This window comes from Excalfactoria chinensis, chromosome 4 (genome assembly GCF_039878825.1).
Source record: "Excalfactoria chinensis isolate bCotChi1 chromosome 4, bCotChi1.hap2, whole genome shotgun sequence".
NCBI classification, from domain to species: Eukaryota; Metazoa; Chordata; class Aves; order Galliformes; family Phasianidae; genus Excalfactoria; species Excalfactoria chinensis.
The window spans coordinates 73,780,821-73,806,023 of NC_092828.1; the positions used below are offsets into that span (position 1 = coordinate 73,780,821).

The following is a 25,203-nucleotide window of genomic DNA, read 5'->3' on the forward strand; positions in this document are numbered from 1 at the left end:
GAACAGTAGATTAGAAGACATAAATCTCTTTACAGTGTGGCCTTGCACAGTGTCCTGTGAAAGAAGATGACCCCCTAAATGTTTACACTGGTTTCTGTAGCTTTCAGTCTGGGGGGGGCAGAGAAATCTCATCACTTGAGAACTCTCATAGGGCTGAAAATCAGACTGAGTTTAAATGGAGACCATGCTGACAAGAATGGGGTATAGCTACGGGCTATGTGATGCACTGCAGAGATAACCGAGCTGCCCTATGCCCTTAGGACAGGCTAATAATTGAATAAGGCTTTTCCCCCTTTTTTAATGTTTCTATTTAAGCTAGATGCAAGATGGGAAGGGGAAAAAAGAAAAAGCAAGCATGCATGCCCTGCATTTCCTAGAGCATGAGCCTAAGTGTTGTGGTGGAGATGGGAAGGGATCCTTTTGTGTTGCAGGCTGAGGCAGATGAACAGCATCTCTCTGGAAGGTACAATGTGATATCCTGAGTGACTGAGTTACCAGGAAAAAAAACCAAACCAAAACCCCAAAAAAAACCCTGACTATAAAAAAAATGCCCTTTAATTTTTACCTTAGCCTTTCTTTTGGGGAAGTTGATGAGAGATGAAAGAAGTGTATTTATATGTAGTTACGGTTGTGTTGTTTTCAAAAGTAAACTTCTGCCCAAGGAAGGCAGCTAAGTTGGTTTGCATGGGTGTAAAACTTTCCTTTTATTAATATTAAAATAAATAGGGGACTCTCCTTGAACTGCAGCTCAGTTTTTGTTGGGTTGGAAAGCATTTTTTTCCTGCAAGGAGACAATGAAAGCACCATATATCCTCAAATTAATAAAAATCCCTTGTGAAAATGCTGAAACTAAATGGAATATTTCCAGAGAAATCAAGCATTGTTATGATGTTTCTAAAGCGTGTGTAAAATAATCCTGTCTTCCAAAAAGATGCTTAGAGTCCTTTGGATAGAGTAGGCATCTGCCAGAGTAAGAGTCACACATAAGATAACATGATTGACCATTTTTGGCATACGATGGTCTAAATTGGCTCATCTATTGGCTGTCAGTCTCTGCTGAATTAGATCCAATTCTTTGTAGGCACGTTTCCATCTGGTTAAGTTTAGGACTCAAGCTGTTTATATATTAAAAAAAAAAAAAGTATTTCATACCAATAACAGTCTCTGGGAGAAGGTTTTTCTTACGTTCCTAATGCATTTCAGAACTATTTGGTTTTCCTTACTGGGCTAAATAACCTAAAAAGTGAAAGAAAGGCGCACCCATGTTTTAAGATCCTTGCAGCGCACAGATAAAATGGAAAGTTGGATTTTTAGACAAGCACGTTTGTGTGATAATGTGCCCGCGTATAATTCTGTAATGTGCTGTTCTTTTACATTGGAAAAACAAAACAAAACAGGAAAAAATCACCCAGATTTTAAGCCTGCTAATATTTTAGCTGTGTGCGTTGGGAAAGTGGGATGAATACATGATTGGCCTTGCATTATTTTTATTCTGAATATTAGCCATCTGGCACCGCGTGCCGCAGTATTTAGTGCCACAAATAATAATGAAAAATATGGTAATATCTCATGATGCTTTAACATAAAAATACAAGACAGAGGGTATAAAGCTTTGGGCGAATAATCTTAAAGCTGCCAAAGCAACTTCTTCCCTCTGCCCTTGTTTTCTGTAAATGGCTCTTTGATGGGAGACAGTAGTGGTAATACGGAAGTCACTGGTTAACGCGTGCTAATGAAACTGCTTTTCTTGTACTTAATGAACTACGGTCCCAAAGAAAAGCAGGTAATAAACCCCCAGCATTTGTACCTTTCTGTTCACGTAGATGCGGGTGCATCCAAGATAATGCTGCGATTTGCCTCCTGTTCCCATGCAGCCCGCCCCAAACGGAGACAGCAGCGTAACATGAAAGATGACAAGGCTAAACAGAATTTGAGTTGCCATCTGTTGGCACAGAGTTCTCACCAGCTCTTTTCAACTCTGCCGTGCTCATCCAGGATATTTAGATGCACGGCAGCTTGGCCAAAGCGGTGGTTAGGGCCAGAACCACCTACTGCTTGTCTGCGGTTCACCGGTCCGTGCACGTAGCAGAGGCGTGCTGTGTAACCTGGTTCACTAGATTTACTGCCTGCGAGTGGATCAAACCCATGATGGATGCGCAGCCAACTGGCTTCTTGCTGGCCCAAGGATCGTTGCCTGAGCAGTAAATTTGGTGAGCGGGGACTGTTTGGCGTGTTGGTCCCACTTTCCTTCACCTCCACTTCTTGTGCGTATCCTGATCCTTTTGCTCTCTCCATATTTTGTTCTAACCTGTGCTCTGGCTCGTTGCAAATACACCACGCCATTCTTAAGCCTTTTTTTTATAGTTGCTGGGTTGGTTTTTTTGCGTTTTAGTTGGTTGGTGGTTTTCTTGTTTTCCTTTCCTCCGCTAATACAGTAGCCTCTCCTAAATGTCCAAGGGTGTGAGGCCTGCCAAGGAAATGAAAGAACACAGAGCCCTCTGTCCACAGAGCGTTCCTCTTGGCCAAGGCACAAATGTGTGCTTTTATTTCCTCCTGTTCAGAAGCCACAAATAATCAGGTGTTTGGCCATGGGAACATGGTAAGATAAATGTGCGATCTGAACCAAGATTTGCGACTTAAAGTTGAAGTGTTGGGAAAGAGAGGGGAGAGAGAATAGAGAAATAGGTATGGACTAATCTGGGAGATCAGAGCCAATTAGCAACACAGTTTTAATGTTGTATTCAGCCATGGGAGCCTCAGAGGTTATTAATCTGCTGGAACTTTCTGACTTGAATGACGAAGGTTTTTCAGCCCTGTGATGGTGGTGTGAGGGAAGGATGTTTGGGGAGCTGGAGGGCGGTTAACCAGTGGAACAAAAAAACATATAAAGGAACAGAGAAGACCAGGAAACAAATCTGGTCCCCTCCTTGCCTTCTTTTCTTCCATGGCCTCACTGGGCACAGGAGGAGTTTGTGTTTAAGCCACCCCAGCGGCTCTGAGTTTCACCTATCTCAGTGTTTCCAAAACATCACTGGTCACGGCAAAGGAAGAGCATGGGCTGAGCAGTGTTGTGTTTCTCCAGCTCCTCAGCACTCTGGGAAGGGAGACAAAACCCCCAGGAAATGTGGAAGGAATCTTTCTGCCACCAGCGGCCTTGCTAGTGACAGACCCTGTAGGGCTGCGTTTCCATGCTTTGTGATAAAGGTGCACAGCTTGCAGGGGTGACGGGCCAGGGGCTATTCTGCATGTGGCAGTTCATAATCCCAGCTTTGTTTCTGCTTCAGGAATTGGAGCGAATCACTGTTTGGAGGCTCAGAATTCTTTTTCACCAACTGCAGTCAGGACTGAATCACATGTGAGGACTGGGGGAAGGAGGTGACAGGGTCACCTGGCTGAACCAAAGCCCTGTGCATGGAGAGCCTCCCATTCCTTGTTCCACTCCCTTTCCTACCAGTAACAGCACAAAACCAGCTCCTCTGTGCAGCACGCTCCAGCTATGGGCCTGCTGTTTTCTCCCTAGTCCGGTCCCTGCCTCCATCCCTAAACAAAACCATTTGGGGCAATCGTGCCTGGATAACAGACCACTCCAGGGCCCACTTTTCCAGCTCCATTTGCACCTCCTGCACCCTCTCCTTCCATCCATATCTGTCCCAGGCACCGGAGAGGAAGCTGTGGCTCTGCAGTGTGAATGTAACTGTTACCATCATCCAGGTTGTGTGGCTGTAGATCTTGGCTTCCCTTCCTGGGCTGACCAACAAGCAGTGGCTGAAAGCAGAGTCATCTGGGCAGGAGGGTCTTGGTTGAAGGCAGCAGGGAAAATAGGACAGGTGTAAGCATCTGCCCTGCCCCATCTGGGGCCGCCTGGCTGCGCTGCGCTGCACAAGGGTTAGCAGTGCAAGGAGGGCAGTGCCGTGTGCTGGCGGATGGAGATCACTCCTCGCATCGTGGCTGGGGCATCGCGCTGCCACGGGGAGCTCCCTTAGCACCTGTTCTTAGAGCCGTGTGGCTCTTAAGTGGCAGTCTGGAAACTCAGTATCCTCCAGGCAGGGCGGATGGCTGCGCTTCCCTCACGTCAGCGCGCCTGGAAAGCTGTCCGTCATTTCTGTTACTTTAGTCTTTCCGCAGAGCAGAGGACACGAGGGGTGAAGTTAAAAGCGGTGCGATGCAGGCGTTAGGGATACGGAAAGCTGCGAGGACCGAACTCTGCAACTCCCGCAGCGACGTGCTGCTGCTGGGAGGGAAACTGACGGCAGGCAGCCGTGCGGGGTGCTGCACGTGGGGACGTGGATGCATGCAGCGGATGGCACGGCCTGGGCGCGGCTCTCCCCGAAGAACAAACGCGTTGCTGCACGCGGTGCAGCGCCGGAGCGGGCGTGCGGGGCGCCGAGTTCGGGGCGCTCCTGTGCCCCGTAGCGTCACCCGCAAGTCCCGGTGGCACCTGCCCGACCCGTTGGAGCGCAAGCCGTGCGGCGGCGGGGATGGAGAAGCAGCGGCGCCCCGCGCGAGCTGCGAGCGGAAACTTTAACGTGGGAACCTCCGCTCGATCCGGAGGCACGCGGTAACGGAGCCCGAACGCTCGCGGTGATGCCGCTCCTCCTCCGCAGCCGCGCCGCGCTCAGCGCCCGCTCCCCGTTTGGCGACCCCCGCGCCAACCCCGCGGCTGCAGGTGCGCAACTTTCGGCTCCGGCGCTCGGGGTGGGGCGGGCGGCGCCGCGGGGGCCACGCCGCGGGTCCCTCCTTCCCGGCTCTGCCCCGCGCCCACCGGGGCCGTACCGCGGCCCGGCACCGCCTCCCGCCGCCGCTCCCCCTCTCCCGCAGCACCGCCGCGGTGCGGCAGCGGCCGCCCTCCCTCGTCCCGCCCTCCTCCCTCCCGCAGCCGCGCCCGGCCCGGCCGTGCCCCGCGCCGCGATGCCGCCCCTCCCCGCCGGGGGCACGGCGGGCCCAGGCGGCGGCACCTGCCCGCGGCCCGGCGCCAGGTGAGCCGCTCCGCCCCGCCACGCCACGCCGCCGGAGGGGCCGCGGCCGCGCGCCCTTTATGCCCAGCGGCGGCGCGGTGCGCGCTCCCGCCGAGCGGCCGGGGCGAGGGGGGGGGGGTGGAGAACGGGCGCGGGGCTGGGGCGCGGGGGGGGGGGCGGCAGCGGGTCCCGCGGCGGAGGGAACAATGGCAGCGGCGGCTGCGGAGCGGCGTCGGGGCGGGAGGCGGCGGCGTGCAGCCCGCGGGGGGCGGCGGGGCGCCGAGGGCCGGCGGCGGCGGCGGCCGTGGTGGTGGGGGGGGGCGGCGGGAAGGGGGAGGGGCGGGGGCCGGCGCGCGGGGGAGGGGCGGGGGGGCGGGCGCGTCCACCTGCGCGCGCCGGGGCCCGGGGCGCATGGAGCAGCGCTCGGCGCCGCAGCCAACGCCGTCACCGACGCCGCCGCCGCCGCCGGGCGGGCGGGGGGACCCCCGGCCCCTGGCGGCCGCCTCCCGTGCGGGTCCGGCGTCGAGGTGAGTTCTGGCGGCGGGAGCTGCCGAAGGGGGGCGCGAGGCGGGCGGGGGCGCGGAGGAGGGGGCGGCGGGGGAGGAGGAGGAGAAGGAGGAGGAGGAGGGGGCTGCGCGCGGCCCGGGGCCGAGGGGGGGGGTGCGGGGCACGCGGGACGCCGGCGGCCGCGGTCCCCCCGCGCGGGTGGCACCGGGCGGCCCTGCCGCCGTAGGCCCCGCGCCGAGCGGGGGCACCGGGAGCGGCCCGGCGGCGCTGCCCGCGGACGGGGCCGCCGCATTGTCTGCGCCTCGCTCCGGCCCCGCGGCCGCGGGCGGCGGTCACCGTCTCTCGGCCCCGGAGCGGCCCGGCCCTGCCCCAGCGCCGGGAGCGGCCTCGGCCCCGCGCTTTGGGCTGGGGGGCGGCCGGGCAGGGCCGAGGAGCACAAAGGCTCCGCCGCAGGTGGGGAGCAGCCGGGCCGGGCTGCGGCAGCGGCCGTTGTCGCATCGCTTCTCCCGAACGCGTCTGACAAAAGGAGCGGAGCTGCGAGCGGATAACAATTATGTAAGCCCGTAGTAGGGTTTGATGTGTGTCAAGTCCGCTCAATAAATCAACCCGCTCGGTGAATAAATCTGCCACGCGCCAACGCTCTATTATTTTATTTCGTTTTATTTTGAGGGGAAGGAGGCGGCCGTGCCCGGGATGCTGCGGCCGGTCAGGGGCAGCGCGGGGCATCGCCGCTGGGCCGGGCGGCGATGGAGGAGCCGTGGCGGCGGCTCGTACAAAGCTGCGCCGATCGGGCTCCGCTCGTGGCGGCGGGGCCGGTGAATAATGATTTCCCGAAAGCTCCGAGCGAGGCAAGAAAGCCAGACCCTGCCGGCCCGCGCAGCGTGCGGTACCTTTGTGAGCGCGTATCCGGCCGGGGGGAAGGCGGCCAGCCACGGCGATGCCTCGCTCGGCTAAATGAATGGAGCGGGGCCCGGCCTGCCTGTCCCGGTGCCGCGCTGCGCTGCGGGGCCCAGGGCCTTCCCCTGCTCTCCTTTTTGTTTGCTTTTTGGAGTGGGGGCTCCCGCTGCCCGTTGGACGGTCGGTTCTGAGCGCTGAAGGTCTCTCTGCGGTATAAAGGAAGGAGAAGGCTGCGGTTGTTCTGTTGTAGTGTGAGTAGCTGAGCAGGGTCAGCAGTGCGGTGTGTGGGGCATGTGGTGGGCCCTCCTCTTTGCTGATGCTTTGCGGATGGCTCGGTGCGGCTTTTTCCTTTCTGCCTTTGGAGAATGATGCATGGGATGCAGAACCAGGAGGGAGAAAGCGTCCCCATGCTAAGCCAGTACGGGCTGGCACCCAGGAACAGGGCAGGAAAGCAGCAGCTCTCCTCTGTTGCATTTGGGTGATAGCAGCCGTGGGCCCTCTGCACCCATTGCCCTGAGCACAGTGACGAATGGTCCCTGTAAACTTTGTGCCCTGCTGCAAGCAAATGGAAAGTGGCTGTGGGAAATAATCCGTCTCAGAGGGAAGGGCTGTGAGCACACCAGAGCTCACCCTTGTCCCATACAGTGCTGCAGCTGTTGCCTCTGTGCTCGGCCCTGAGAGCGGATGTCAAAGGCCACAGGATTCAGATTGCTTCTCAGAAATAACCGTTATTGATCGGTGAAGGAATTAATATATATATATATATTTCAAGAATTAGGAGTGAAATCACATCAGTGAAATCCACCTGTTACATGCAAGGTGCTGCACTCTCACCTGTCAGTGGGTTGTGCTTTCTGTTGCTGCATCTCTGCGCTCCCAGCCCCACTGGAGCAAACTCTGTACCCATCTCCATGTGTTCTTCCAGGTGCTGGCACGCCTGGCTTTGTGGCAGAGCTGGCATTGAGCCATCGTGCTCCCCCGAGCATCTCCTGCCCCAGCAAAGGGTCAGATTCCAGGTGCCTTCACAGTGCTGGCACTGCTCGTTGTTGTGTATTGAGGCTGTTGTCACACTGAGAGTGCTGGAGGCCGTGAGCTGGTTTGAGCATCCAGACTTGGGCATGGCTTCTATCCGCAGGGTGCACGAGCTCAGGACGAGCTGCCCTGCTGTTGGTACCCAGTGTTGGCTTAATGGTTCTGCAGTCGTGGACGTGCAGAGATTTGGGATCCGGTGGAGCTGAGCCGCAGGAGAGGTGGTGCTGGGAGCTGCTGTGTGCAGAGCAGCTCTGATCCCTGCTCCGTAATGAAGGCTCCATGCGGGCGGATGGAAGGTGGCTTTGGTGCGGCAGCGCCGGCTGGATTTTGTTTGCAGTTCAGGGGAATAGCATGTAATCTGTGTAATGCTGCTTTTGTGTGCATCTCTTGCAAATTGACGTCTGGGGAATGGCATGAAGCAAAGGCTCTAGACCAGCAGGTCTCCGATATTTTTGTAGTAGAGCCTTTTTATTCAAAGCAGGTGTCACAGAGATCTTTCATCCCAGGCTTTCTTTCATCCCTGGCGTTTGCTAGCTCATGTTAAAACTTTCAATCTCGACAATTCATCCTTTGCAGGTGTTTCTGCGTCCCTCCCAGGCGGGCGATGCTGCAGCCCTGAGCTGGGGCTGTGTCTGTGGGACCGTGGCAGCCTGGGCAGAGCCCTGACCCTCAGCTGTGCAGGAGGGGTTGGTGCTGCGGCACGAGCTCAGCTTGCAGTCCTGCTCGGTTTAACAAAGCTCTGGCAACTCTTCTCCCCGTGAAATGCCCAATTTGTGTGATTTATCCAAGCTCCTGTCTGGATAGTCTTCCATGATGGAGAATTCTGCTGGCAATTTCTGTCCATCGATCATGTTTGTCTATTTTTTTTTTTCTTTTTCTTTTTTATTTTTTAATAATTTTTTGTGCAGTGCCTTAAGAACGTGGGGTGTGTGTGAGGTTCCTGATGGATCCCTTCCAGTTATTCCACCATTGCTCATCAGTATGACCTTGGTATGTTGGTCCAAAAGGCCTGGTGCTGCTCACCTGCTCCATTCGTCAGACTCTTTCCAACACCTTTCTGAACATTACTATTACTGAGGTCACTCTCTAAGTAGGTGGCTGTCATCCCTCTGTGCACGACCCAGTGCGTGCTTCTGCTTCCCTGGACTGCACGGACCGGCCACTGATTCCCAGCAGAGCAGTGGTTATGTACCCAGCACACATGACATGTAGCTTGGGGGTCGTTTGTGTTCAGCCCTCTGTCTGGATGAGAGGCTTTGGACCTGAGCTGTAGTGCTGGAGAACTGCATGCAGGCAGGAGGGGCCCCATGGATTTTGTTCTCTGCACAATGTGCCAGTGAATGGCTCGGGCCTTTGATGGAGAAGGGAAGCTGAGGCTTTATGGAAAAGCCTGTTTATTGGCATTAATTATTTTTTATTAGTTACAGCATCCGTAGTCCATTGGCAGTAGAAGAGCCCAGAGTAAGAACATTAAATCTTCAGAAGTTTTTCAAAGCTTGCATTTTTCATAAGAAGCTTGTGAAGCTTCAAATCTAAAGCTTCCAAAGCCTTTTTCTTTTTTTTTTTCTTTTTTTTTTCTTTTTTTTGTTATTTTTTTTTTTATTCCTCAGAAGTGCCACTGAAGCTCTGTTTTAATTTTCAGTATTTTGGCTGGAGCTGTACATTTATATATATAAAAATAATAGCGCTTTCCCGTCCATTGCATCAGGATTCTCACGTTGGCTTGGTGGATTGCCATGCCTCAATGTGGAGAGGTGGGTAGAAATTTGGGAAGGGCAGAAGGGAAAGCCTACCGCTAACCGCCGTTGTGTTGAAGCAAACACAAATCTCGTGTTCCCGCTGCCTCTGCAGGGATTGCTGGCGGTGATTTCCCATGGTTTGTTTATGTCTATCCGAGGATGCCCACTATATCAAAACCACCTGTCCATGTCGCAGCTTGTCCTAGATTCCCTGTGCGTGTGATGTATTGGTTCTGAAACGCATCAGGTAGGCGCTGTCAGCTCACACAGGAGCAGTCGGGTTGATGCGGGCAGTGCTGGGGCATGGGACCCTCACTGGCCCCCAGGGCTGGAAGTGGAGCTGGAGCCGCGGGGTGACCCACAGAGACGCCATCAGCTGGAACCTCCTGCAGGAAAATAATTCGTCCTAACCCAGTAACCTTCGCTCGCTTAATTGTTGTATTTGTCTGGTTAGCTTATCACTTAATGGGGAGTATGTGCTGCAGCAAAACCGCTTTTGTTTATTGTGCCTGCTCCTTTCTTTAATGTGAACTAATTCCTTGCCAGGTTCTGTCTCCATCTGAGCTGCCCTGTCCCCATGTTAGCAGTTAACACACAGCCTTTCTGCACCGTGCTTTCAGGAAGTCGGTGGTTGGAAGGTATATAATTTTGGATTGCCTTGAATAGAATGGCTGGGAATGTATTGCTGCATTGGGCAGCACTGTGTTGGATGTAGGTTCCGTGTTGGTGTCCATGCGTAGCAGCCATGTGGGTTTGGGATGCAGCGCTCTGTGGCCTCTGTGTGCAAGGTTTGTTCTTAGGCAATGTGTGAGCAGGGTAGCTGTCGGCTGTGACGTGGTTACCACTGCATGAGGGATGGATGGAATTATTGATTTCTGATTAACACCTCAAGCAAGCATGGTGTCCCAGTCCCTCTATCAGGTTTTTTCTCATTAACAACATCTGTCCTTCCTCCCTCACTTACAGCACTCACCTCTGCACGTACAACCCGCATGCTCAGATTTCCTCTGGCCATGAGCTGGGGCAAGTGCCATCTCCTAAAAGCAGGCTTGGGGTGAATTTGAAGGGGCCATAGACTCACTTCCAACCTCAGCAGCTGGCTGTGGTGCTGGGAATGAGCAGAGGAACAACACATGGTTGTTCCCTTGGGTTGAACCCAGCCCTCAGCACTGTGGGATGGGAAGGGGATGCAGCAGCTGCTCAGTGCCAGGCGTGTTTTACTGTGCGTGGTGTGGCCATGGTGTGGGGTGCTTCTCTTATTTTCTTGCTGTCTGTCATGTTCCCACATTGCTCTGTTTCTCCTTGAGCAACTTCTGTGTGCTTCACGGTAATGGGAGTCAAAAGAATTTGTTTGATGTTATTTATTCAAATCTGGAAAGGATGGTTGTGCAAAGACCAAAGAAAAATGGTTTTAGTCTGACAAATGCCAAGGGTTTTTTGTTTTGTTTTTAAAGCCCAAACAAACCCATTGGGATCTTTGGCTGGGCACATAATAGCATGAAATAGACCATTTCTTTCATTCCGCTCCTTAAAAATCTAATTCTTTATGCATTTAAAGTGGGAGTTGAGGCAAAAACAGAGTTTAGCTCTGTTGACCTATATTTATGAGAAGAGAATGCTTGCTAACTATTATGAGAAAATACGTAGCACGGTTTGCGTACTCCAATAAAATGAATACTTGTACTAAAATTGCTTTTGGGATTCTTCATCTCCTTATGACACACCCGAGCCCTTTCCATCCAGAATCAATCTGGATTGTCCTTACAAGGCTGTCTGTACTGCCTGTGTTGGAACTTCCCATCTGTAGCTACAAAACATCGGTGAGGAACAAGGAGCTCAGAATGAGCAAGGAGCAGAGGTGGCAGCAATAACGTCCCTGATCTCAGGGTGTAAAGGCAGACCGTTGTTTATATGTATTTTGAAAAATTCAGCTATTTTTGTAGTGTTCAATTTAATGGTGATCATGCTGCTTCTTGCATAACTGCGGCACAGATGTTATTTTTTGTAATGTTGCCTGGCTTATTTAAAAGGGAAAGGGAGGAAGGGAATTTATGCTCTTTGGAGATGAATATGTGGAGCCCATTAGTTACAAAAAGTGTGAAGAGCTTGTTACAGCTCAAACTAGCACATCTCTGAAGGGCTGATCTGCCGAGTAGAGCTCTTCAGATAGAGAAGGAGTGTTGTGTCTTCTGGAGTTGTTGTACATGTTGTCAGATAGCCTAAAATCAGACCTCATTGAAGTATTTGCACACTTGTTGTTTAGAATCATAGAATCATAGAATGGCTTGGGTTGGAAGGGACCTCAAAGATCATCTAGTTCCAAGCCCTGCTGTGGGCAGGGCTGCCGACTGCTTGATGAAGCAGCAGATCAGGCTGCCCTGGGCCCCTCCCAGCCTGGCCTTGACCTGCAGTAGGTTTCACTGGCAGCAAGAAATTAGGTGCAGCCCTACAGCGTCCTGGTGGAATAGGCAAGGGAACATCAAGGGGACTCCTTTTGCCCTTTCTAATGATATTAAAGTTTAACAAAATACAGAAATGCAAATAAGCGTGGGTGAAAGTGGTAAACGCTGTATTTATATTTAATGACGTTGAATTAATAAGCAAGCTCCCGGTGTTTGGGGTCAGCGCAGTGCTGCTGCTCCATGGCCCACCTCTTGGGGCCATGTCAAGGAGCCGGCTGGCCCAGGGAGAAAGGGAGCCCTGCTGGCTTGGCAGAGGAGTGGAATGAGTTATTTAACAACCCTTACAAGCAGAATAGGTGAACAATTACAAAAGCCGTACAGAAGGAAACCTGAGGGTATTGTGGATTGGCTTCTGCCTAGAGGAGCACGTTCCAGTTGGGTTTTTATTTGGGTGGTGTTGTCCCGCTGCCAGAGGTGCAGTGGGGATGTGGGTCCAGCTCTGAGGGCCAACGCAGCGCCAGTGAAGAATCTAGGCCCACAGCAGAAGGCTCGTGCTGATGCAAGCTGTGTTTACTTTTGAAAATTCAGTTTATTAAACTCAAGGCTGCAGAACTCTGGGGATCAGTGATGCTGTCTGAACATCACCTTATGCACCGCACAAGCAATTTTTCAAAATTACTTTTTTAATTAAAAGTTGTATCGGTTTAATGCGAGTTAAAGGAAAGTTCACAGGCTTAGCGGTGTCTGAAACGTGCTGCAGGTTTGGGAAGAACCTTCTCCTGCTTCTCTAAGTTTATCCAAAACAGCGAATGTGTGCGTGAAGAGAGCAGTATCTCCTGTGCTGTGCATCCAAGGAGCTGCGGCGTGGAGGTGTTCATTGATTACCAGTCAGGCTCTGTTCCGATATTCTCTGCTATAGCTGCACAGAGCTGAATTGGAATATGGACGTAAGGAAAACAAGAAGGGCTCGAGGTGCAGAAAAGGAAAGTCAATACAGAAGTTATTTAAATGTCAACTGCATGGAAGAGATCTGCTCCAAAGCTGCACGGAGAGGTCAGGTCTGGGATGTCATGCCTGAGCGTGAGGAATGGGGAAGGCTGCTGGGCATGGGGGCTGCCTGTGAAGGGAATGGATCAGGGAGGAGGAAGGCATGAAGACACTGCTGGCTCAAAATTGTGTCTGGCAATTAGTTTTGAGCAATTAATTGGAGAAGCACATGGCTTCTGGACATAGGAAGATGGTGGTTGTAGTTAGTGGGCGATCTAATCTGTCTGAAGTGTTATTCATCAGCGCAGTCAGTTGTCAGGGACGAGCGATGCTCATCACTGTTCTGTTTATTGCATTCATATTACAGCACATTGTTTCCTGAATGTATCTGCAGTAAGAACAGGACTCCTGGATTTTGAATTTCATTGGCTAGGTAAAGCCAGGAGGTCCAAGTTATAATTGTGTGGTGTTTGTCAACGTCAAGGAGGTTTCAGTTTGTAGAGAACTTGATTCTGAAATCAGCGTTTGGAGATGAATAGCCCTATTCTGAATCTCATGGCCATCCCTGGTCTAGTGATCCCTTTGTGTGTTGCCATGCACCCATCTCACGCACTCAACAGTCACCTCGTGGTGGTCTTTTGGTGCTGTTGGCTGCGTAGCAGCAGTGCCACACGCTGTGTCGCACAGTCCTGGGATGTGCAGACAACTACTCAGCTAACTGGTGTGGTGCAAGGGCTGCTTCTCTGCCATCTCACGTGAACACGCATTGACACTTAGGATTGCATTTGTTTGTATTGGTCATACGTTTTGGTCTTGTGCCACACCGAGAGCAAACATGCATTTATTAAAAGCCGTCACAGCCGTTGCAGATGCTTTGCTCCTGTAGAGAGGACGAGCGAACAAACAACCCGTGACGAGCGTTATTTGCAGTGTTCAATGCTCAGCTGAGTGTACAGCAGAAGAGCCCATTTCCACCAGGAGATGATTGGTTGGCCAGAGGGCAGGCTGAGCTGGGCAGGACGGTGTTTGACAAGCAGGCAGGACAGAAGATGGGTCTGGACCCATGCTTCGAAGCAGTGAGCATAAACAAGTTTGCATCTCATATGCAAAGTGTTACTGCAACTGTGCTGGTAACAGGCTCCTTCTGTAAGGGTGTGTGGCTCCAGTGCAGCTTCAGCTAAAGCTTTTTGGACCAGAGAACTGTTCAGCTCTTGAATAAAGCAGACCCTGCATGTTTTACGTTGCATCCTCCGAAGTGCTGAAAAATAAGGCAGTTTTTGAAGTTTTATGAGCAGAACTTTCTTTCCTGTTATATGACACAGAGGAACTATCACGCTTAATTAAAAGGTTCATGCTATTCTTCTGAAGCTTTTTGTCCCAGTGAAGGATAGAGAGATCTTTCTGAGCATTACTGTTGACCAGGACTGATTTCATGTTAAATAAATAAATAAATAATGACCCATTTTAGCAGTCTCTTCAAAAGGCATCTGGGGAGCCAATTGAACTCAGAGGGAGCAGAGATATGAGGAAGAGTTTCGGTAGCACTTGAACTAGACATTTCTTGAAGGGGATCCTTCCAAGGGTTGGTCTGGGTTGACTGTAGGTGGTATCCAAATCCTCAGATGTGACTGGAAGTTGGATTGAAAATGAGGGGAAAGAACAAGGAGATGAATGCAGAGAGGAATATAGAATTAATGCTTGCAGGGCAAGAAAACACCGTACCTTGTCTCTTAAGCTCACCTGAAAGAAGTGTATTATCCTCTCTCATGAACTTGTTCTTCTCTTAGTCTCTCCTCCTTCTCTTCCCTGTCTCCAGTACCAAAGGCAGTGTCCCATGCAGGCAATTTTGCTTCTGGTGTCTGAGTTCATATCGAGGATGAGTTGGAAACAAGGCAAACTTGGTTCTAACAGCTCTCTTCTAATTCTGCTGCATAATGGAAATGAGCAGTACTTACATAATGTTATCCTGGGATGCTAATAGATTTAATAACCCAGAAAGGTGGGAAGAGGTTCTGAATTATCTGTAAAAACTGCATCTAACTAATGAAGTTTATGGGAAGCTCATCTCTTTGAAGGAGGGTCAGATGGTAGACACAAGGCTTCTGCATGTGTGCGGAGGAGAAAACAAGATGAAGCTGTCTGTCCTAACCAGCATAAATCTCCTTTTAAAATAAGTTCTTGGTTGCTGTTGGATGATGCCAGTTTTACATGGGCTTCTAGTTAAGCTCTTGTAAAAATGTAAACAACACAGACTTCATCTGATGATGTTTTTCCAAACGACGATATGTACCGTTCTTAGGGATTATAACAGTGTATGTGCCCAGTGAAAACAATCAGTTCATTAATGCTGTTTTGTTAGCCCTTGCCCCCCTCTTGCCACGGTGATAAGGGACCTTAATTAGATCCCAGAACAAATGCTGGTGAGTTCGACAAAAACGAGGAACGTTGGGAGGGGGTGGAGAAGTACAGAGATGTTGTTAGCAGATATATGCAAAGAGCTGTATCCTGCAGAGGAGAGGCTGCGTTGTATTGAAAACATCAGTTTTCTCTCCTAAGAGCAGAGCGTGTGCTGGTAGGCTGTGAGCATCTGTGGACGGTATGTGGAATTGGCACTGGCAGCCTTATGTATGTCAGATCGAGCTCCAAGGTGTGGGCACCTGTCCATCTGCTGAGGAAAGCACTGCCGGCAGAGTGATAGTCAGGAATTAAAAATATATCCTCATGTGTCCTCTGGGTGCTGGTGATGTTCCCTGATGGGAAGTAGCCAAATGGCTGGGCTGACTCACGTGTCTCACTGTGCAAGGAGAAGTGTCCATGTGGGAGGGGGGAGGAGAATGGGGAGTGCTCATGAGCACGGTGTGTAAATGGGAGGGGGAGAATTACGATGTGGAATGGCAGAAAGGGATGTTGGCAAACGCTAGCTTAGAAAGAGAGAGGCAGCTCTCTGCTTGGAGCAGATCTCCATGTGAGTTCGAAACAGCAAACGCACAAACACAAGCATTAAAAAGAAACAACTCAAGTGCTGCATTTTTTTTCAGTAAGAAATGTTTGGTTCTTCTGCTTGTTTTCTGACTGTTGGGTGATCGGGGTGTGCATCCAGGACTCCCTCTGCAGCCATTCAAGGTGGAATATTAACTCCCAGTTAAAATCTCGGTGTTTTATTAACTGCATTTTTGACTCTGAAATGTGGGGACTGTGGCAGTCAGCTCTCACCCCTCTGTCTGTGGTCATGTATCTACATGCTGCCTATCTAATCATGCATCATTCCTTGCAACTTCCTCTACCACAAACTAAGATCAGGTTGTTTCCTTGGGTCTATCGTAGGAAATATGGTTTTCAAGTCATAATACAGTTGTTCTCTGGGCATAGTATTTATGTATTTATTGTATCAGATTTTCTCTATTGCACTATGCACATCTCAGTGCATAGAGGAATATGTTTCTGTTACAAGAACAGAAAATGGGCTTCCTGTTGGAATTGAATGGAAAATGAGGCTGTTCCATTTAAATCTTCCTGTTTCCTTTCTCAAGGTGAGGGCAAGTGGTGTAAATTTAAACAAGACTTTATTGTGGCAGCCATAGGGTTATAGGGACAACTTCATGCAGAGGAGGTTCAGATAAAAATGTACAGGGTGCTTATAGTTAGAATAACATTGCAAAGTAAGATGTAAGGGTAAATGGTGGGAAGACCCCTGAATAGTCAGGTGGGTGGGCTGAAGGAAAGCGGATGGGTCAGCAGCAGTATTGCTGCCTGCAGAGGGATGGGAGCTCAGCATGAACTGTTAAATGCATTTCCCTTCTCCAGAAACTTGTAGTCGTCAAAATTATTGTCAGGTTAGTGTTACTAAGAATCAAAACAAGGTAACGCTGAGTTGATATTGTTGCAGGCTATGGCATAGTCAGCTGTAAATACCCTTAAGATCAGCACTTGGCAGAAGGTGCCCTCAGGAGCTGTGAATCTGAGTGTCTGTGGGAGCCTGGTTCCCACAGAACTTGATGGGAAGCCTCATGGGTCTGGATCGGTGCTACAAGTGAAGTATGAGGATGACGGAACCATAATAACTGGGTTGGAAGTGGTCTTTAGCAGTGTTAAAGCTGTGTTCATTGCCTCTGTGTTACAAGAACATGGTGCAACATCTGGTTGTTCTGGGGAAGAAGGCAGAGGATAAATCCGTTTTATGCGTTTAACACTCATTTGAACTCTTATATTCTGTAATTTGAGAGGAATAAGGTGAATGTCTGCATTGTTAATCCACTGTAAGTTAGCAAATTGGTGCTTTGTAACGTAATGTTTTGATGTTCAATTTCAAATCATTCCTGTGGGTGCAAAGCAAAGATACAGTTGTCAAAAGAAAGCCCAGGATGAAATGCACATCTCTTGTGTGTTTGGGTATGGTGTGCTCTTACAGAGATGGCTTGAATGATGGGTAGGGAAAGCTATGGGACATGCCAAAACCTTCTTTTGAAACAGGACTTGGTCCTGATCTGTGTTATTTCACAAAATCCAAGGTTCAGCTTTGCTGAGGACATTCAGCCCCATCTTGTGCTGTCAGCATACGACACCCAACGTGCTGGTATCCAAATGGGTGGAAAGAGGTCATGAATTCAGTGACTGGCTGGGGTGGAAGCTGCTCTTGGATTGCAGGCAGACTCCATGAAAAGGGGAAGTGCCAACATGCAAAGTACGTTCTTCCCCATGGCAGCTGCCTTGCTGCTGCTGTCCTTATCCATGCATGGAAGTCATGGTGGCTTCCTGGGAGTCTCCGCTTTTATCCTTAGTCTGGTTTCCACCTACTTCAGTTAATGATTGTGGAGATGAGCTTTTAATGCTGAGTTTTATTAACCCGTGTATGTGAATGGCATGTATTGGGAAGCCAGTAGAAACCTGGTGGGACTGCAAAGCCCAGGGACCCTGCCTGAGCCCTGTCACCTCCCTCGGCAGTGCTCCAAGTGCTGGGTTGCTCTCAGGTCTCATGGAAAGATACTGGATTTGCAGGGTTTGAGATATCATGGAGCTGTGGTGATTGTTTTCTAGCTCAGGTACTCTGGTGAGGAGTGGCTGCTCCAGCACTCCCCTCCAGCTGCAGCAAGCAGTGCAGTGTGGCTATGGGTCACACAGCTTGCTGTGACACAGAAACAGGCTGTACTTGCACAATTGCCAGACTGATGAAAGTGCATCCTTGCAGAGCAGGAGCTGGGTGAGGTGCTGGATGTGGCCTTATGGGCTGGGAGCTGGGGAAATCGTTCCCAGCCCTGCAGGGCCACATCCCTGCCTGCTGTGCATGCTGTACAATGTAGCCATGCATGCACACTGTGGTCTGCATTATGACCCTGCTCTTGTTATGCAGCTACCTGGTGCTTGTTGTTAGTTTCAGCAAATACACAGTCAGACCAGTAAGTGTGCACAACTGTTCGAGGAATTAAATTGGCCAAAAGCAGTGGTGTGAAAGGGGGCAGGTGGGAATAAAAGCGATAAAGCTTTGTAAAAAAGCTTGATTGTAAGCAGTTTATAAGCAGATGTTGGGAGTGTGAGTTTTACTTGGCATTCTAGTCTGCTTTTCTCTGTTAGTGACAGAACAACAGCACTATTTCCAAGTCTGCTCTCAATGATCTCCTGTACACTTTGCTTCATAAAAATTCTTTTTGTGACCTGTTAAAAATTTAACCAAGAAACATCACATGTCTGTGTGACTCCATAGCGGTGCTGGATGCGCATCAGTTTTAGCCACGGTGTCTGTCGAAGTGGGAGCTGTGGCTCCATTGAATATAATGTCCTTTAGTGACTCTTCGGATCCCTTTCTGAACAAAGTAGAACGGGGTGAAGGAAGGCCATGGCCCAGAGCTGTAGGCTCTCAGGAATGGTGCAGCACGGGCAGAGCTCAGTGCTCTGGCAGAAATCCTCACTCTCACCCATAGTGCCAACCCATGGCTTCCCCATAGCTGCTGGGCCCTTCACCTGCTCCTCTTGCACCGGGGGTTTCTTCTTGTTTCTTCTTCCTCAACCAAGAAAGGCTCACTGCAGCTTCCCAATAAATTGGCACTTCATTTGTGCTGGTAGTTGAGCTGAAATGAAGGGCTGGTTGGTTATCCTTGCCAAAGTAAGAGATGTTTCTGGCTCATAGGTGACAGCACAGGGCCTCTTATGGTGGTGTCTCTAGGAAACATAGTCACCTTGCAGCCAGCCCTGTGAGCCAGGAGAATGGTGAAGGAGAATCCCATACCTGCCAGCTTGGGTGCAGCAGAGATTGACCTTATCCCCAAATTTACTGGTTAAATTTGACTTGAGTCTTTCCCTTCTTCCTAAGCTCCCCATTACGGTTTTAAATGCATGTATTCTGTATTCTCAATTCCTGTCCTAAAGCTGCATAGCATTGCTGTGAAATACAAAATACCGTCTGACACTTGCCATTTCTTTCTCTGCGTATGACCTCTGGAATAATTCCAAAGCTCTGGAAAAGAATGAGATTTTCAGTAATGGCTACAGGCATTAAGGGCACAAATACCACAGAGTATCAATGGGATTTATGCTCCTAAGTTGCTGTAAGTGCATTTGAAAGTCACATCCAAAATGGGCCATTTAGAACAAGATGTGTTGTTAATGTTTTTTTCCTAAAGCAGACGTGTGGTATAAGTGAACAGGAGAATGTAAGGCTATTTCTAATATTATTTTTGCAGAAGAGGTTTTAAATGACAAATTATTACAAACAGCTGGATTTTGGAGAGCTTTCCTAGTCAGGGTTGGAGTTTGGTGTGCCGATAGTCACCCCGCCTGGGAGAAACCAAGGGCCTAAGCTTTCAGGGCAGAACTCCTTTACTCCATTGTTAATCAAGAAGAATTTTATACATATTCCAGCTGAGACAAGAAAATATCCCCACTTTCCAAGAAATGTTCTAGTACACTGATTGTTAAATGTAAATGAGACCCTGTCATTAAAATCCATAGATTCACAGTGCTAAATGACAAATTGCATTTACCACATTGCTTAATACACCACTCTTTTATTTTAATGTCTTAAAGGTGTGTTACCACTCAGCAGTGTCTACCAAGCTTTGCAGGGTTCCAGCTTTGGTTTCTCCCTCCACCATTGGCAGCTTGCTGGCTGCTGGATCTCCTGAAGGATGGAGATGGGCTGCGTCTGTGTATGCAGGTTCCTCTCTGCCTTTCCTGCTGGGCACCCAAACCATCTGCTCTGGTCCACCACACGTTTTGAAACCACACTGTTCTGCCCTCCTTCCTTCTTGGTGCCTGACCAAATTCTATCCCTATTATAATGCGATGTTCGTTTCTGAAGCCTCTTCCTGAAGGAAGGTTTTTCCTTTGGGGACGATCTTCAGCTTTGTGCCGTGTCTGAGCTACTGGTCCGTGGAATCCCTTTGTATGGATGGTGCGAGGCTCTCCTATTAGCAATTGTAGTTACATATTTAAACATATTTCACATAAGTAATTATGCTTTATGGCCTGTAGCCAGACTGACTAATTCTTCTTCCTAGAAGCTCCAGAAAAATCTACATACTTAGAACTTGGTGAAGATTTCCCTTCAGCTCCTCTGCGGCGTTTCCCTGCGGCCAGGCTGTGCTGAGTAAATCCAGGTGGCTCCTGGCAAACAGATCTCACACCAAGCTCTCCCATCCACCTCTGCAGCCTTCAGGCTGCCTGTGTGCTGGGCTGGGGGCTTGTTTGGTGCAGGTGGAGCCCTGCACAGCACTGCAGGTGCCAGCCCTGCTGCACAGGTGCTGTTTAGGTCATGGAGCTGTGGTGTGGCTCCACCAAGCTCTCCCTTGGCATGGGTAGGGTGCAGTACTCGTGCGAGGTCAGAGGGGATTTCTCAGCTCTTTTACATCTTGCTATCCTAAGTTAGGATTAAAATGTGTAGCCATTAAGCAGTAAAAGCAACACACGCACCTGCAGAGGTCAATTTAACTGATAGAGCGGCACAAAAATACACAAAGGACCTATGTAACAAAACCTAATGGGCTTTAGCTTGAGGGTTACCAGAACACACATCTTCCAGATTCTGCTATCACTACGTTTCTGCAGTTCGACTCTATTTACTTATTGCAACTGAAGCACAATATTTGTACCTATTAAGCCTTTGAGTTTCTCTTTTAACTCCCTCCGTATAAAGCAAGATGCAGCATTATTATTAAACTGTTCTTGAGGCTAAATATTGCAAATGCTATTTGTGTCTGCATTTATTAGCAAAGTGGGAAGGGGGTGAAGGGTTAGCTCATCTGGTTTTCATGACTCGCATAAAAGATAACTTTGTAAGGGCAAGAGCTTTCAATAAGGGTTTGAAATTGCAGAATGAAAACATTCTGGAAACGATTATAAAAGTCAGACTGGAATCACTCTGAGAATCGTGGAGGGTGGTTTTTTTGTTTTGTTTTTTGGGTTGGTTTTTGGTGTTTTTTTGTTTTTTGCATTTAAATTGGCATTGAAGTGTAATGAAGACAGTCAGAAATAACCCCTGACGCCCACACAGGGTATATATAGAGACTGTATTTACTCTGCTGTGCAAGCATCTACTGCAAGATGGCACATTAAAATGTGAACAAAACAGCACATCCACGCTCCTGGATGCCGCAGTGCTGTTACAATCTGATAAACAGTTCGAGTGAGGCGTGCGTGCTGTGTGCATGCATTATCTCCCGTAGCGCTCCGTGCTGGTGCTCGGCGGCCACCAGCTTTGTGTCTGTGCATCGCCGGGGCGGCCCTCCCTTGTCTCCCTGGGGATTGCTGCACGTTGGCCAAAGCCAGCGGTTTGCTCTGCAGCACTCTGATTTCACCACTAACCATCTTTTTGTACTGGGTGTTCACTGTGTGTGTGATGGGTTATGATGGGTATTTGGCAGGGCATGGCATCCTCGGTTAATGTGGCTCTTGCGTGGTGCTGGTTTGCTTTCCAGCAGCAGTATTTCACTGGCATGTTCTGTTTTCTGTTAGGTTTAATCTTTCTCTTTTACAGTGCGATGTTTTTTCTAGTCTTTGTAGATATTTGTGTGACCTTCAGTATGCATGGGAGTCTCTTAATTCGTTTTGCGCCCAGTGTATGGCAGGGTGAGATGTTAGCCTTAGAGACTCATCTCGAAGGATACACTAACTCTAAATATCTCATGTATCTAAGTTGGGAAGAAAAGATGAGCCTATTTGTAAGTCGCTGGCCTCTTCCTGCCCCTGGGCCACTCAACAGTGTCCTATTGCCTACATTAGCAGGTGATAATTTAGCTTGAAAAGCACTTAGAACATCCTGCAATGAACATCTGTACATTCAAGTGGATGCTGGCTTTCATATTTCCATATTTTTGTATACCTCTGCAAGAAGCATGTTATGGAATTTTTGCATCTGAAGTTAATTACTGGCATTTAAGACATTTTCAGATAAGTAATCTCAAGGAAGAATTTCAGCATGGGCAGCCAGTGCTGTGGCTGAGCTGTGCAGCAGGTGAATGGAGAACACCAGGGTGTGGGGCAGACCAGGCAGCAGGGCATGGTGTGGGCTTTGCGGGGGTTTGGCTGGGTTCTTTGGTTTTAGGCAGTAAAAGAATCAGCTTTCTGGTCAGAAGAAAGTCAGCTTTTGTCTGCTCTGCAGCTGGCCTTGGGGATGCAGACCCATGGCCTCCAATTTTTGAGTTCTTGCTCTAATTAAAAGGCATATTCCTTACAAGCATCATTATGGCACAGAGGAAGAAATATAAATGTGTCTAGTTGTTGGCGGCTGCTTGTGTTTGCAAAGGAACATCATCACCTTCCAAACTCATTGTTTGCAAGAATGCTTTTTTACCTCCGGGTGTTGTGAGTAGCATTTAAAATAAGCAATACTGAGAGAAGTCCATTGGAATCCTTGTGTTTTCCCAACTATTTTGGTGAAGATATCTGCATAAGTACATTCAGAGTGTTTTTCCTACTTTCTATAGATTTTCACACACAACTGCAGTAGAGAACAAAGGTTTTGTATTGGAAAGAATATTATTCCTAAATTCTTAGGGAAAAAGTGGGACAGACGTAAATTAACTTATATTAATGTATTTAAATTAACTTTTAAGTCCCTTAAATTATAATAGACTTTAAAAAGGCAATTTGCCTTTTATTTTATAATCTCGTCCAGATACTGTTATGCGCTATAGCCAATAACATTAAATGATTATATTCAGAATGTGTTTTTCATCAATAATGAGCTCTGGGCGCGGCGACTTAGAGAGAGAAGTGCAGGAGGGCAGCAGAGGTTGAGAGTCTGCTCTGAGCTTGGCTGCAAGGAGGATAAAAGCCCCCAAGGCAGGCAGGAGAGCCCAGAAGGAGCTTTGGGGAGACCCAGCAGCTCTGGGAGGACCAGAGGATCTGGGAAGGCTCCGGGCATGGCTTTGGTCTTCGGCCGCTGTTGTTTCAGAGGAAGCAGGGAAGCTCAGCAGCCAAGGTGGATTTCCATCGCCGACTCCCCTCTGTGTTGTTACAAGCGTTTGCAGAACATATGGTGTGCAAGAAGCACCCTTTCTCGGTGAGATCCCAGCAAATTCTCAGCATATCAGGGTGAGTTACTTTTAGAGCGTCTCTTAACTCTTCAATCGCTGGATTTCCATCCCCTAGCATTACGGGAAAGCATATGGTTCTTTCCCCCCCAGCAGTGTTGTGGTTGGTTTTTTGCTTTTTTCTGGTTTGTTTTGCGTGTGTGTGGTTGGTTTTTTTTTTTTCTTCTTTTTTCTTTTTTTTTTTTTTTTCTTTTTTCTTCTTAATTTCATTGGTTTCTTGGTTTTTCTTTTTCCTTTTCCCGGTGCAAGGCAGAGAGAAAATACTTAATTCCGCCACTGATCGTTGGTCAGCTGGCCTTTTGGGGATGACGCTATTTTCTCTTTGCTAAGCTTTTGCACACATTTTAAATGACAGACCCCTCAAATATTGGGTTGTGTGCAGGCTGGGCTCTGACCATTCAGTGTGCACTGGATGATTGCTTGAGCCCTTCGTGGCCAGCAGCACCTGCCTGAGAGTATTTTCTGGCTAACCTCTACCTTTAGTCTTCCTCTCAAAGTGAGGTTTCCCAGCCCGTTTCTGATTTTTTTTATTCTCAGAGATATCATGCCAAACATAAATATTTCATGTTAGATTTACATGTCTTCCTTACCATTGGACAGCTCTGCTTAATAAATACGAAGACAGAAAAATAGGTGCTGCAGTCACTTGGTAGGCAGAACTCACATTTTAATGGCTAGTCTAAAAACGGGCATTTTCTAGTCTACGTCTGTTTAAAAAAACATAAATCTCAAGTCACTGATTAAATGAGAATGATGAAATTAAAGCCTGTTGTTCTGAGAATAAACTGGCATATGATCTGCACAATAAGTAAGTTTTTTCAAAATGTTCCTAAACCTTAAAAATAGTCAATAGGCATGTGTTGGGTTTTGTTTTCTTGGTTGTTTCAAGTTGTTTCTTGATGTCTCCAGCCTACAAAAACATATGGGATCAGTGATCAACAACTGCAAAGCATAATATTGTTTAGCTTTTTTCATAAGCAGCAAAATACGTGCATTATTAGCAGCGGTGTTTGCTTTGGAACATAGCATGAAGTAGATCTCAAAACAGTCCTGAGGCCTTGATTTCTTGGTGCCATACTTCAGACCTGAACAGATCTCCAGCACTAGGGTGAGTTTGTATTCATACAGAAGCACAGCAGTGAGCATAACGGAGGTTATCACGTTGACGATAAGTCTGTCACAGCAATTAAAAGCTGTGGTTTAATTTTATTTTTGACCTTCCTGCCAAAAACATCTTGATCTGATTTTCGAATATTGAATGACTTTTTGTCATCTTTTCTTAATTTTGTTCATTTCTGTCTGTGGTTTACTGCTCATTATCTGGAGGCATTTCCGTATCCCATAAATGTTGGGACCTGTGGGATTTTTCCCACCTCAACGTGTGGCAGGTGCATATGGCTGGCGTACAGCAGCCCTGTGTCCTGCTGGAGGTGGGATGGCCTTTCCTGGTGACCATGGTCCAGGCAGTGGAGCCAGAGTATGCTTGGGAAATGGGCTTTTCTAGGCTGCCACTTTGACAAAGCCTTCTGAGTAGAGCTATGGTGTTTATGCTAACTGAACATATGAAGATAGTTCTTGCATCCCATTAGTCTTTTTTTTTTGAACTACCAAAGAGGAAGATAATGCTGCCAGCTGTCTTGGAGATGAGATAGGTAGATAGTTAGTGTATTTGTAATGCTCTTTTCCCTCCCCCGGCCTTCCTTTCAGAAATACTTGAACATAGCTGGAGTCTGCAGCTCATTCTTAAGGATAAATTTACCCAAGACTGAAATACAGCTTCCTCTGAGGTGAATCAAAGTGGTTGTTACAGTTTGATTCAGTACCAAGGCTGGAGAGTGTCATCTTGGGCTGCAGTCTAAACACTGTTAAGCAAAAAAAAAAGTATATATATATACATACATATATGTTGTTATGTGAAGTAATGAAGTATTCTGGAGCCCTGGAGCCTCTGCTCTCAGTGCCAGCCCCAGCCATAATCCCTCAGACTTGCTTCATTTTCTTTGGCTGACAGTGCTGATGTATGTTCTCAGTGCTGACGTTACAGACAGTAAGTCAAGCAAGTAGGTAGCGTGTCTGCAATGGTTGAAGTTCTTAAAGGATAACAAAACAGATGCTGAAAACACAGCACAAAGGGTATCTGCAGCCCATCGTCTTGTAGATT

General features: G+C 48.7%; 1 protein-coding gene across 3 annotated transcripts in view; it reads left to right on the forward strand.

Annotated features, from left to right (window-relative positions):
• Positions 1 to 4,881: 4,881 nt before the first annotated feature.
• Positions 4,882 to 25,203, forward strand: part of NEXMIF (neurite extension and migration factor) — a 123,480-nt gene continuing 103,158 nt past the window's right edge. The window contains exons 1-2 of one of the 3 annotated variants that reach the window (XM_072334391.1): positions 4,930 to 4,976; positions 9,677 to 9,768. The gene's annotated coding sequence lies outside the window, so the exon portion shown is untranslated. Of the gene's footprint in view, positions 4,977 to 5,358; positions 5,483 to 9,676; positions 9,769 to 25,203 lie in introns of those variants that run through there. The other 2 variants (XM_072334389.1, XM_072334390.1) reach the window with 2 other exon arrangements.